This window comes from Ammospiza nelsoni, chromosome 32 (genome assembly GCF_027579445.1).
Source record: "Ammospiza nelsoni isolate bAmmNel1 chromosome 32, bAmmNel1.pri, whole genome shotgun sequence".
NCBI classification, from domain to species: Eukaryota; Metazoa; Chordata; class Aves; order Passeriformes; family Passerellidae; genus Ammospiza; species Ammospiza nelsoni.
The window spans coordinates 3,407,141-3,421,217 of record NC_080664.1 but is presented as its reverse complement, the minus strand read 5'-3'; the positions used below and the strand labels follow the sequence as shown (position 1 = coordinate 3,421,217).

The window sequence follows — 14,077 nt, the reverse complement described above, 5'->3', positions numbered from 1 at the left end:
TGACACGAGGCCCTGAAGGGTCCCAATGGTCTCCATGGTTCCATCAGGCCCCACAGCGCCATAATGGTGTCTGGGGTCCATGAAGCCCTGCTGTGTCACCAAGGCCCCTTGGTTCCACAGGCTCCAGTGGTGCCACAATGATCCCCTTGGTTCCATGAGGTTCTGTAGTGTCACCACGGTGTCCTTGGACCCTCTGGGACTCTCAGTGTGTTCCCAGTCACCCCCAGTATGGTTACAGACACTCCCAGTATATCCCAGTTGCCCTCAGCACACACACAGTCATTCCCAGTCACATCCACTTGGCCCAGTAAGGTTCCACTTTCCACCAGTAGGATCCCAGTCACTCCCAGTGAAGGGAAGGGACTGGGACGGACTGTGACAGGCTGGGATGGACTGGGACACCGGGATACACCAGGATACACTGTGATACACTGGGATACACTGGGACACACTGGGACACACCGGGATACAGTGGGATACACGGGGATACACCAGGATACACTGCGATACACCGGGATACACTGCACCCAGCTCTGGGACCCACTGGGAGCAGGATCAGAGCACACTGGGACTCAGCAGGGCCAGAACTGGGGCAACAGGGATCACAGTGGGACCAACTGGGATATACTGGGAGTGACTGTAACCATACTGGGGATGACTGAGAACACACTGAGAGCGACTGGAGTCACTGAGTCTACATTGGGGGCAACTGGGATTGACTGGGACTGTGCTGGGGAAGACTGGGATCACAGTGCATTCATACTGGGATCATACTGGGAGTGACTGGCTCTGTGCCAGGGTGTCGTGGTTTTGGTTTGCTAATTTAAGATCTATTTAATTTTGAGGCTTTTTTGGCTAATGGACTAAAGAATGTCGTGGGTTTGGTGTGGTTAATTACTAATACACTTATTTTTTGTTGTGAGATAGGATTAGGAGAAAGGTAAAGCAGGCTCAAAACTTTAAAAGGGTAGAAAGAAAAATTTTATTAATAGTAACTAAAAGAAAAAAAAAAGGTAGTAGGAATGAAAGCAAACTTTTTAGAATACTTCTCCCCACAATTTTTTCTTTCTCACTGACAATGTAAAGATACTAAACTTAAGATTTCTAGTCAGTTTACTACCTCTAAAATAGTCATTTTTTAGTTCACTTAGGGAGAGAAGTCCCTCTTGTTAAAGTTATGGAGACTTTTCTACAAAAGGAAAAAACAGTTTTCTCATGGTTCTCAATTTTGTCATGAATAACAACCGCCAGGGGAACCTTGCTATCATAAAATCTTTCTTATTTCTACAAGCCTTCCCACAGCTTGGAGATGTGCTATGTTGATTGATGGGGTATTGTTTTAAAGATGAGCTGTTCAAAGGCAAAAGTTCTCATTATCTATCTCTAAAATCCTCTTCATCTCTGGGAGCAGAGATCTTCATTTTTAGAAGCACAAGACTACGCTCTTTCTTTGTACAAACTTCTCATGGGATTACAGCTATTTCAACATCTGCTTACTTTAATGTAGAAGCCTTTACTGTCGGTTTCTAGGCTGTTTTAAAACCTGGAAAGGCCCGGGGTGGCCTTGGACAGCCCGCGCTTCAAAGGACGAGAAGAGGCTTCAGGTTTTTTCTCGGTCTTCAGTGTTTATTAGTTGTTTATCTAAAAGATTTTCTCTCAGCCCAACAGAGGTCTGCACAGCAAGCCAGCCATGAGCACACTGCGCGCCCCCGGGGCGGTCACCTATCTTTACACTCAAAATTACATATACAATATTTATCAATTTTCCCCAATACCTTTTGCCCTTATTGACCAGTGCACTTTTAGTAATAACCAACCCCAAAGTGCCAACATCACCAAAGAAGATGGAGGCCAAGAAGAAGAAGAAGAAGGACAGGACACGCCCCAATTCCTCCATCTTACTTCTTTAGACCCCCCTGTACAGAAATCTTAAACCTTGTGTTTCACACTCTAATTAACTTATCCCTTCACCATTTACCCCAGTGAAATCCTCCCATCCTCATACAGGTGTCGTCTCCCGTGTAGGATCAAAGCCCAGCCACCAGACACTTCTGGCAACATTCCAGGACTCCCGAGCCCCCCAAGGGTGGTCTCAGTCACTCTGCACATCAGTCCTGAGGTGCTGAGATCCCACACTTTACCTAATATCAATTCAAACACTTTCATTTCCTTGGAGTTTTATGTGTTATAAGGGAAAAGAGTTTTTTCTTTATATCTTACAAGAGTATTTCAGCTCTAAAAACAAAGCATCTTCTCACCCCTCCCATCTGGGAATTACTATTAACTTGCATCTTCATCTTGTTTTCAATATACTTGCATTTTGTTCTTTTCTCTCACTCAAAAGAAGATTGAAGTACTGAAAAAGTTAACATCACGCCTGAAGCCTACCTAACTCACCAATAACTTGTAACAGAAAGCTGTGGCTCAGTTGTGTTCAGAACAGCTTTATAGTTAGTGTTTAGTTTTCTACAGCAGCTACAGAAGTCTCTGATCTCAGCCATGCTCACAAGAAGAAGCAGCAGCCTGACGGCGAGATCTTCACAGCCACAGTCAGCCCTGCTCTGGCTAAAGCTCCACAGCCTCCCCTGTCTCCTTGCCCAGCAGCTGCTGAAGCCCAGCCTGGCCAAACCAGAGCCCATGGAGAGAGAAGCCAGCAAGAAACCCAGAAAATAGAAAAGAAGCCCAGCCTGCAGCAAGACTGCCCAGCCCAGCCCAGCCCAGCCCAGCCGAGACACAGAGCTGAAGCCAAAACCCAAACCCAGCACCTCCCTGCCGACCAACAAAGAAAAGAAAAGTTTCTGAATTTTTTGGTCTTTACCATGTGTGCTTCACAAAAGCATGTCTAACTTTTCAGCAGGTCAACAGACTGTCAGATCCACAAAAAACTTTGTATCACTTCCCTAAATTTCCTCCCATTCCAAAACATAACACAGGGGCCACTGGGAGCAACTGGGATCACACTGGGAGGAAATGGGAGCAACTAGGACCAAGCTGGGAGCAGCTAGGACCAAGCTGGGAGCAACTGGGATCATCATGGCATCAGATTGGGATCATACTGGGAGGGAGTGGGTCTGTGCTAGAGGCAACTGGGATCACACTGGGAGGAAATGGAACTATGCTGCGACAAATGGGATCATACTGGGAGCAACTGGCACCACACTGAGGGTGACTGGGATCCTTCTGGAATCATACTGGAAGTGACTAGGGGCAGGCTGAGGGCAATTGGGACCATGTTGGGGCAACTGGGATATACAGGAAGTGACTGGAATCATGCTGGAGGTGACTGGGAGTGTCTATGAGCAAATGGAATCATACTGGAAGCTACTGGGAGCAACTGGGAGTGAGTGGAAACACATTAGGGACAACTGGGATGTACTGGGAGAGACCAGGAGTGACAGGAATCACAAAAGAACCATAAAGGAAGTTACTGGAATAATACTGGGAGTATCTGGGAGTGACTGGAATCCTACTGGGAGTGACTGGAAATCATACTGGGTGACTTGGAGTGACTGGGACCATACTGGTGGCAAATGGCACTGTACTGAGAGTCACTGGGTTCATACTGGAATCATACTGGGAAGGACTGGAACCATACTGGGAGTGCCTGAAACTATAGTAGGGGTGAATGGAAACACCTGGGATCATACTGGGATCATGCTGGGAGTGACTGGGAGCCACAGGGCCCATGCTGGGAGTGACCTGGGGGAAACTGGCCCAGCTGGGGCTCAGGGTTGTTCTCCCCTGGGGCTGCCCTGGCTCCTGCTGCCACCTTGGGCCCCACAGAACCAAGGGACAGGGGACAGGGACAGGGCACAGCTGAGGGACAGGGGACATGAGCAGGGATGTGGAGAGGTAGAAGGGAGTTCCAGGGGGTCCTTGAGCCCAGGAAAGGGGAGTCCAGGATTTCCCAAAAAGGGGGGACCAGGGTGGGGATACCCGGGATGTTTGAGAACGAGGAGTTCAGGGGGTCTCTGATTTTGCACAAAGCTGGGGCTGGGGGTTGTGAAAGGCAGGATTGGGGGACCAAGGCATTCCAGGGCATCTCAGGGTCAAGCCCACAGCAAGTCTGGAGTCTGGGAGCCATGGGATGGCCAGGAGAAGGGAAGCAGGGAGCCCTGATGTCCAGAAATGGGGGATTCAGGGGGAGCCTTGTGCAGGATAAGGGGAACAGGGGGGTCCCCGTGCCGGCAGCTGCGGTTCAGGGTCCCCGTGCCGGGCCTCCCACTTCCCCCTGGCCCCCAAGGAGCGCCCCCAGCCCCAGCGCTGGAGCCATCGCGCTGCTCCTCCTCACTGCCAGTGTGATCCCAGGATGATCCCAGTAGAACTCAGTCACCCAGAATGATCCCAGTACAGCCCAGTCACTCCCACTCCTGGCATCCCCCCAGCCCTCTCTGCGTTCCGACCTGTCCCGGCTCCATCCCTGCCCCTCCCGCGGGCTGCGGGGGCTCCGGGTGTGGGGGAGGAGCAGGAGGAGGGAGGGAGGAAGAGGCGGAGCGGGGGAGGAGAGGGGGAACCACGCGGCTCCGGCGCTGCCTGAACTTGCAGCAGCCTCTTGTCCCCTCCTGTCAGGTAGTTGTGCAAAGCCAGAAGGTTCCCCCTGAGCCTCCTTTTCTCCAGGCTGAGCCCCTTCCCAGCTCCCTCAGCCCCTCCTGCTGTTCCGGCCAGGGTAGAATACTAGTGCGGCAAAGAGCAATGTATACACCTGACATCGGTGCCTTTATCCCCACATTTTAACCTTTCATTACTTACAGAAAGACTCTTGGGAAGCCCCAAACTGCAGTCAGTCGCTGCAGTGCCAATCTCCTTTGCAAATCCCTGTGGCCCGGCCCGGTCCCGCCCGGCCCCGCACTCGGTGCCGCGGTTGCCCGGTAAACGCGCCCGGGCCCTCAGCGCCTGTGACAGCGGCGCGGCCTCAGCCGTGTGAGAGCGCGGCCCTGGCTGGGTGTGCGCAGCCTGGGCTCCTGCAGGCGGCTGCACCGGGCCATTCGCCAGGGGAATTGTTCACGGAGCATTGCTCTGCACAGAGAATTCCTAAAGGTGCAGAGCATTGGCCTCTGCGAAAAGTTCCTCAGCGTGCAGAGCATCGGTCTCTGCTAGGGAGTCCTGAATTTCATTTGAAGGTAAAGACTGACTAAAGTTGAACTTTTTGGTTTTGTTTCATGTGTGCTCTGAAAGAGAATGCCAAAGGGAAATACAGGATGTGATCATGCCGGTCTTCTGGCACAGTAGTTCAGTGACATGTACACCTGAAAGGATGAACAGTAAATGCTCTACTGATTGTGCTTTTTTTCACTGAAGAAATGCAACATCTTCTAAATATACTAGTCTATGCATTTTTTTCCTATAGTAATTGTTTAAACTGCTTAAAGGTGAATAAGTCCTGTTCAAGTTTCAGTGGGTTTTTATCATCTGGTGATTAAAATTATTAGGGGGATGCCTCTGTATTGAGGTGCAAATATGCCAAAGTCAATAATCTGGATTTTATAGAACAGTAAATGTGAGGAAGAAAGAGAGAGAAAGAAAAGAAAAAGTGAGAGGGGGATGAGGGTTGGGAAGGGGTGGAGAAAGAGAGTGACAGAGACAGATTTAGTAGAAAATATCACCATTCCATGGATGCCATCAGCATACCATTAAATCCTCTTCTGGTCTTCTCTGTGGTGAGGTCTGGCAAAATGTAAAACTCCAATGGATTAATGCAGATTTGGGCAAGGTGGGACTGCCCAGGTACCTCCCTGGGGTGGGGCAAGTTGGAGTCTGTCTCTTGCTACTGTCAAATAATACAAAATCTTTAGCACCCGTATATCCTTCGAGTCTGCCATGAGTTGGGTTCTGGATTTTCAGATTTGTTCTGTTAGTTTGCATGCCCTGCAGTTGTCTGGTGCAAGGCTTCAGGAATGGGTCTGGAGGCACTGTGGAGGTCTTTGCTGGGAGATTTGTGTGCAAACCTGGCCTCAGCAGAAGAGTCTGTGGGTATGACTTCCCCAGCCTGAACCCAAACAGGGCTGATTTTCAGGACAGCTGCTGGGTTTGGCTTTGTTGTAGATAGGTTTTACTCCTCAGCTTTGTTTACTTCTCCCCAGACCTGAGCTAATGGGACAGTAGTGTCACCTTGATCTTGTCTCAAGTTCCCTTAGGCAGCTTAACTCACAGTGCCAAGTTCCAGTCAGGAGGCATTTTCAGGGAAGGGTGGGCTTGAGTGGTCGCAGCTTCTTTATACAGTTTTGTCACAATGGGCAGCAAGTCCTTTATAATGACATTTAAGCCATTAGCCATAACATTCCAGTCTCTCATTAGTCTCTCAGCTGTGAGGACCAGCTGAGAGAGCAGGGGTGCTTTAGCCTAAAGAAGAGGAGGCCCACTCTAGCTATTTTTAAGTAATATTTAAGCTATGACTTTGTCTGTTCCAACTCTTATTAATGTTCAGCTTTTGAGCTCCAGGTTTCAGTATGATCCATCTGTGAATTGCACAAAGTAGCCATATAGTTCAAATAAAGTCCAACTAGAGGTCTAACTATACTAGCTATTTACACCAAACAAGCACTTAGCTACTTTCAAGTAATGTAACATTTTTAGCACCAGTATATGCCTTGAATGTACCATGAATTGGGTTCTGGATTTTCAGAGTTCCATTGTTGCTCCTTCCAGTTTTGTTGAGGCATTGTCAGTCATCTGCGACATCCTCCCTTGGAAATGGCGTCTGGATTCCCGGAAAAGACAACAACACCTCGTCTTTTGTCCAGGAAAGGACTGAAGTCTTTTACTGTGAGTACCCACTGGGGCTGTGTTAAGGCTGGCACTGCCCTGGTGTCCCTGCTCTCCCTGCCCCTGTTGTCCAGCAGTGCTGTGAAGCTGCAGAGCCCTTCCCCAGCCCTTTGTGCTGTGCTGCTGTTGCTGGGGCTGTCCTGGTGCAATAGGGAACACTGTGGGATGCTTCAGCTGTGTCTTGCCTGGCTGTGCCAGCGGAGCCAAGTGAAACCAATGTACAGCTGAAGGCCTGGGCATGTGTTCTGTCCCTTTCCCTTTGCCACAGGAATTCCTTCTGTCAGGCTGGGCACTCACCTGTGCTGCTCTGACCATCTTGCCCTTGGGCACCTGGGCATGTGGCGGGGGGAAGTTCATACTCTGCCCAAAGCCTTGAGAGCCATGGCTGGTCCCAGCTGGAAGAGCTTCCAAAGCAGCTGTTCTCTCCCAGCTCCTGTGCGGGCACAGATCCAGCCCTACAGGCAGCACTGGAGCCAGGGCCACAAAGGCCCCTTGCTGTCTGCAGCTCCCTTGGCTGAAGATGCCGCACTGCTGAGGCTCTGTCAAGGAGATGCCTCTGTTTTCTTCTGTGGAGGGCTCTGTCAGCCCAGACAGAGAAAACAATCAACAGGGAGAACTAAAACCTAGAGACATTCCTGTGCACCTCACTCTTGGTTCAACTTTGTTTTCTTTCATCTCTTGGACTCAGCCAGCAGCAATACCTCCTTGCTGTGAGTTCTGAGTGCTGTGCAGGGATGGAGTTCAGGCAGTTCTGAGAGCTCCTCCCCATTCTCTGGAAAGGTCACTGCCTCAATCCAAAGAAACGTAAGAGGAAACAAATGCCCAAAGAGCAGAAATCCCCTACCATGTCCCATCCAGTCACGGAGAAGCCAATGGGACAGAGCCATGTGGCTGGACTATGTGTGTTCCACTCTGTCTTATTATTTGACTGATGCTAAGTATTTCAGCAGGAAACTTCCAGGGCTCCCAGGGCTGTCCTAGTGGCTGTGATCACAAGTTATTCACCAGTGTCACTCGTTCAAGAAAAGCCTTTCTGAAAAAGCACATATCTGAGGCTCTAGCTGGTGTATTTTTGCCTTTCAGCTGCTTCCCTCTAAGTTTCAGAGGGAGAAGTTTCTCAGCAGGAAGAAGGAGGCCAACACTGGGGGGAGTATTCTGCCCAGAATTGGCCCATTTCTAGACAGGAGTGAGACTCGCCCAAAGGTAGCCTTTTCCTGCTCTTTTCCTTTCTGTTTCATATGAAGTTTGAAGAGGGTGTGTGCTTGTGACAGGCTTGCCTGCAGCAAAATACCTCAGTGTCCAGGTCCTGCTGTCATTGCCAAGTGCTGGGAGGGGTGGACTGGGAGTCCTGATCTGCACTAAGCCAACACAAATACCCTCTGCTGAAGCTGCTGGGGTGTGCTGGAGTGCAGCTGCCATTGCTAAAACAATAGGAGGAAGGCTGGGGACACAGAGGCCCAAAATTGCCCTTTGCCCCTCTCCTGCTGGAGGAGCCACCTCTTGCTTTGGTGTGGCCACCATCAAATGCTTGGGGTCACAAGATTCCCTCCAGAGTGGCAGCGTTGGCCTTTGAAGGACAAGGATCTGCAGGAATTACTTCAGATTTAACAGAACAAATTGCATTACTTCTTTGGGCTGGAACAATGTGTTGGACCCTGATGGGGTGTTGGATTTTTCAGGCTGCCAGATGTACAGGGGACTGGCCCTGGGCAGAGGGGAATGGATGTGCTTTATCTGGATCAGCGCCTACTTAGAGGTGTGTTTAAAGCTGCTTTTCTGGCAGGACTAGCTCAGTATAAAGCACAGTCCAAACGGGTAGGTGACTGAGGTGGGCTGTTGAGCAGGAAATTGGCAGCAAGAGACACAGAACACAATCCAGGTGAAGGATTGTCCTGGAGAGGAGCCTTGGGAACACCTCAGGGAAGGGCACAGCTAAGGGACAGTGTGCTGCAGCCACTCCCTTCAGCAGAATGTGTCTGCTGTGAAGTCACAGAGGAGACCTGCTTGTGTCTCTGCAGTGACAGCAGTGTGGCAGACAAAGCAGGGCAGAGTTTTCTCCAAACAATGTCTCTGCTCCAGAAGCATTTGCTGTTGTTGTGTCATTCCAGATGTGCCTCTACAATGACATTAAATAAGATCGCAGTAATGACAAGAAAGCACCCATTTAAAGCTCATGGAAAAAGGAGATACCAACTCTACTTTTACCCAAGTTGCTGAGAAAATAACTGAAACTTATCCTCATTCAGCATTCACCTCACTTGTCTTTTTATTTTCATCTCATTTGTCTTTTTATTTTTGCTTTTCCCTCTGTTTGAAACGTACTAACTTTTAAGTACAATGAAAAGGAACAAAATCATCAGAGCAAAAGAAAAGTGTTTCTTAGTAACGATTCAGCTGAGCCGGGCATGTCTCCCTCCTGGAGAGCCAAGCACACACACACACACCCTCTGAGAAAATGGCAATCTTTGTATCCCCTTCGTACCCGGCTGGGGCGGTCCTTGTGCCCTTTGCCATTGGATGGGTACTCAGGTGCTTCCATTCTCTACTGAGCACCAACTTTTCTGTCCCCTCTCCTCTCATCCTCCTTCTTTTTGGTCAGGTCTTCAACCCCGTGCCTCTGACTGTGACACTCAACAAACCAACCTGAGCAAATCCAAACCACAAACAACACACAGAACCAAGAAATTCCATTCGTTTGCTTCATAAACTTTTGGCTTCAGCCAAATGTCACCTCATCTCTCACACCTCCTCTGGGCCTGTGCTCTTTTTACTGATGTCTAAGTTCTAGAGCAAAAAAGATATTGCAGTTGTGTGGGCCTCGGTTTCCCTGTCTCAGAGTAAAGGACATTCCAAAATCCTTTCCCATGGAGTCTAATGTAAATTCATGGGTTTTACTTGCTCCATGAGTGCTCAGTCAGTGCCCCAGAGCTCTGTGACCACATGGGCACAGGGCTGTGTTTTAGGAAAGTGCTGCCTGGCACTCTGGAGAAGGAAACCTGGAGAAATCCATGCCAAAAGAGCAGCTTGGCTTGAGCCTGCTCTGTGTGGCCCAGCAGCTGTGGATCAGCTCAGAGCAGAGGTGGGTGAGCCACTGTCTGCCCAGTGTGGGCTGGGCAGACGTGCTCCCTCAGAGTCTGTACTTCACTGGGGATCAGTGGAAGATTCTCCTGCATGAACCTTCCTCACAGCAGCTGAAGCTCTCCCTGCTGTCTCTCCTCTCCAGCTGCCGTCAGCTGCCCCGAAACAGAGCTGGTTTGGGGTTTCCCCACCAGAGCTGGTATTTCAGAACTTCGTCGCTCGGGAGGTCTCTGAAATGGTGCTGTCTCTCATGAATAAGGACAAGGTAAGTGCTGGCACACGAAGCTTTAACACTGTGCTGGAAGAGGAGAGTGCTGTCATTCTCCCAGTGTACAGCAAAGCAAGTTATCTGCTGCAGCACATGCAGAAGAAAATATCTCAGCACCTTGTTCTGCAAGGTGGTGGAAATCTTTCTGTGCTGAGACTTGTCCCCTGATTTTGGGCATGCATTGATGGTGTGTATCCCAAAGGAGTTTCCTTCTCTTGCAAGCTCTGGATTGACAGGAATGTTGAGGGCTGTACAGTTCTTACCTGCTCTCATGCTTTGCCTTGGGTCTACACCACACCCTGTGTCTCCTTGGTTAATCTTGGCTCCTGGTAGGAATCTCTGCTTCTCTCAGCCAGTTTGGCTCCCTTTGTGCAGGTCACAGCCAAAGCTCAGAGGCTGAGCCTTCTGCACTTTATGCTGGAGTCACTTCTCTTAAATGGCATTGGCACTGCAGGAACCGTGTTCTTGAAGACCCGTGCAATCACAGTGATGGAGCAGAAGCAGTGAGAGGCCTTTAGGTGCCACTTGAGGCTCCTGCTCAGCTTCCTCCAGCTCTGCTCATCTTTTCCAAAATCAACACTGTGCTCTGCTTTCCCTTTGGAGAACGACAGCACATCCAAAGCCATGTGCTCCTGGAGGTTTCCACCTTCACTTGAAGAAATTGAGATTGTTTTGCAGTTTCCCAAGAGAGCTGAGAGGGAAGAAGTTGAAAAATGTCAGCAGTTGTGTTCCACTGTAAAGAGGAAAACTTGAGACCATTGGAATTTCAGTCATGGGAGACATTTTCTCAAATGAGGCTTGTGCCAAGAGTGGGCTGGTGGGAGGAGACAGGAGGGAGTCCAAATCATCTGGTTTAGACTTTTGGAGAGCATTTTGGTGCTCAGGGGTTGATGATATCAGTGTGCTAGAAAATGCATGTGTGCTGTGTCTGTGAACCCCAGAGGGCAGAACAGAGGCAGGAATGCCCAGCAGCCCAGCTTGCCTTCACAGGCAGCAGGAATCCCTGGAGAGCCAAGATTGGCTTTTCATACTGGAACCACACTGTCAGTCAGTGCTGGTCCTGTTTTTCCAGGCAGAAAATGCCTTTGAAGCCCATAGTCCGTAAGCACAGCCTGTGTTTCTGTCACTTATGGCAAGCTGATTGCTGTCATGGTTTTATGATTCTTCCTTGCTGCTTTACTGCCCATTTAAATTCTCTTTGCCATCTCCTTGTTACAGGGATGGTCTTGGCTGTGTTCCTTCCTTCTTTTGCTTTTCAGGTTTGCTTTTATTCCCAGTAAGTCCACAGTGTTTGGTCTCCTCTCTTGCTGCTCTGCCTGCCTGACTATATCCCCACAACATCCCTACCCAAACCTGATCTGCTAGAGGGGAATTTCTTCCTTCCCCCAGGATAATGTGCTGGTTTGCTTTTAGGTAGCACATTCCCCCTCTGGAACATGACAACTTCATGGCTGTGTGCAGGCAGAAGCCAGCAGGTTTTCTGGCCTTGCCTCCCCCTAAATGCACTCTCTGTGTCACGGGAAAAATGGTTCTGTCCATGGCTATACAAGAGAAGTCCAGCCAAATGCCATTCCATCATCTAGGATTTTTCTCTACTCTTCTGATATCTTTCACTTGCACGGACTTTCATCACACTTGTCCATTTCCTTCTATTTCATCTCAATCTCTCTTGTCATTCAGATCCAGGAGGATCAGCATTTGTAAGGTTTCCATCATCCAAGAAAAGAGTTCAAATCTCAGGCTCTGCCTGTCCAGGACTCCCATGCTGGCCCTGCTGGGCACCTTCTCGCCACACCCTTGCTGCATGCCCCCCTTCTCCTTCAGCCGCGCTGCCAGCACATGATGTCAAATTTCAAGGTGGCACAAGCACAGGCACAGGCTCTGTCTCTCTCTGTCTCGGGGGCCGGGGGCTGCCTGCTGCCTCTCAGTGCTCCTCCACCCTTCCATCCTGCAGGGGCCTTCACCTCCCCTCTCTGCCCAAGGCCCCGGCCTACCTCACCCGGCCCCATGGCTTCCTCTCCCGCACCCAGCCTGCAGCTGGGCAGGGGAGCTCTGACCTCTTTCACCCACTGGAACCAAAAGAAAGTTTTCTTGGCAGTTCTCTGCTTTGAACCCCCTGTGTTCTCAGAGGCATATTCATGTCCTCAGTGGCCACACCATGTGCCAATATTCAAATCTGAGCACCTATTGGCCTAACCACAGCATCCCAAAAAACTCACCTCCTTTTCAAACCAGGACACCAGGATATACAACCCCAGCTCCCTCAGTTGCTCCTCACAGGACTTGTGTTCCAGACCCCTCACCAGCCTTGTTGCCCTTCTCTGGACACAATCGAGCCCCTCCATGGCCTTCCTAAACTGGCGGCCCAGAACTGGACACAGCACTCTAGGTGCTGCTGAACCAGTGCTGAGCACAGGGGAAGAATCCCTGCTCTGCTCCTGCTGGCCACACCATTCCTGATCTGTAGAAGTCCCAGAGCTTGGACGAGGGAAATGGTAAGGAGGGGTTAGGGGTAAAGTGGGATTCATTGTCAGCCATGAAGGGTTTTGATTTTCATATCTATTGAGACTGCATTAGGAGGTTCTGGGTGTCAATATCAATTGGACATTGCTGGTATCAGTCTATAAACCAGAAAAGAATACAGGACAAGACAATTCTCTCTGTATTGTTTTCCATAGTGTATTTTGCAGTGTCAAAACTGTCTCCTTGGTTCCACAAGGTCCTGCAGAGCCCCTTGGTTCAATGAGGCTTTGAAATGTCACAATGGGCTCCAGTATTCCACAAGGCCCTGCAATGTCACAATGAATCTTTGGTTCCATGAGTCCCACATTGTTCCATCAGTCCTGAGTTCCATGGAGCCCTGTAGTGTCACAATTTTCTCCTTGGTTCCAGGGTGCCACACAGTGCCACAATTGCCCTTTGGCCCAACAGGGCTGCATAGTATCCCAAGGGACTCCTTGGTTCCATCAGGCCTTGTAGTGTCACAATGGACTCCTTGGTTCCTTGGGGACACAAAGTGCCACGATGGCCCTTTGGTTTCACAAGGCCTCAAAGTGTAAAAATGGCCTCCATGGTTTCACAAGGCCGTGCTGTGTCACAATGGACCCTCGACTCCATGATGCCCCAGTGTTGCAGAATGAGGCCTTTGTCGGGGATGAGCCATTTGTCGATGAGGGGAAACTCGGACACTCAGTATGAGTGATAAGCAAGTTCCATTTATTGAAGAGAGCATCAGACACTTATACAGCAAATAATAAGCTTATGAATATTCTGTAAGCTAAGCGATCTATTGGTTAAACTATACTATCAACTCTTCCTCATTCCTTTGGGCTTACATTCTCTATTTCCCACGTCTCTCTGTCCACTTGTTATCATACCCAGCTAGGCCCAAGGACATGCTACCTTGCAGGTGCAGGACTTGGAATTAGTCACAGCCTTGTACTTTTCTAGTCTCTAGTCAGCTAAATTCTCAACATTTCCCCCGTTTTCTTTTGGAACAAGCAAAGTTCTATGGGCTAACTGCTTCACACTCTGCAACACAAGAATAGGCAATTCTAACAACTATTACATTACAAGCAGTATTCTCAACTAGCAAGCTTTTTCTCTTACAAGGGATCTAAGACAGGGAGACAAACTGAAAAGGCTATCACTATTTATAGGATATGCTATACGACAGACACAGAAAGGATTCTATGCTGCTACAAGGCTCAAACAAAGGTGTGCTAATATAGCTTACAAAAATAAGCTAATATAACTTACAAAAATAAGCTAAAGGAGCAACATGTGCGCAGGTTTCATCTGCGTTGATTATCTGGTAAGTTTGCTTTCCATTCTCAAGCAGCAGATATACTTAAAACAAGAATGGCTTTACTCACAAATGCTTCTGATTGTCTCTTTTAACTAGAGTTTCTCTGATGTTCATGACAACACCTTGCACACAGGTCATAAAATAAACGCTTAGCATAAATG

General features: G+C 49.3%; 1 long non-coding RNA gene across 1 annotated transcript; it reads left to right on the top strand.

The window, feature by feature from the left end:
• The first annotated feature begins 4,992 nt into the window (after nucleotides 1-4,992).
• Nucleotides 4,993-7,965, top strand: LOC132085773 (uncharacterized). Its single transcript, XR_009420272.1, has 3 exons — nucleotides 4,993-5,120; nucleotides 6,646-6,762; nucleotides 7,846-7,965. It is a non-coding gene; the product is annotated as an uncharacterized LOC132085773 (long non-coding RNA).
• Nucleotides 7,966-14,077: the final 6,112 nt, after the last annotated feature.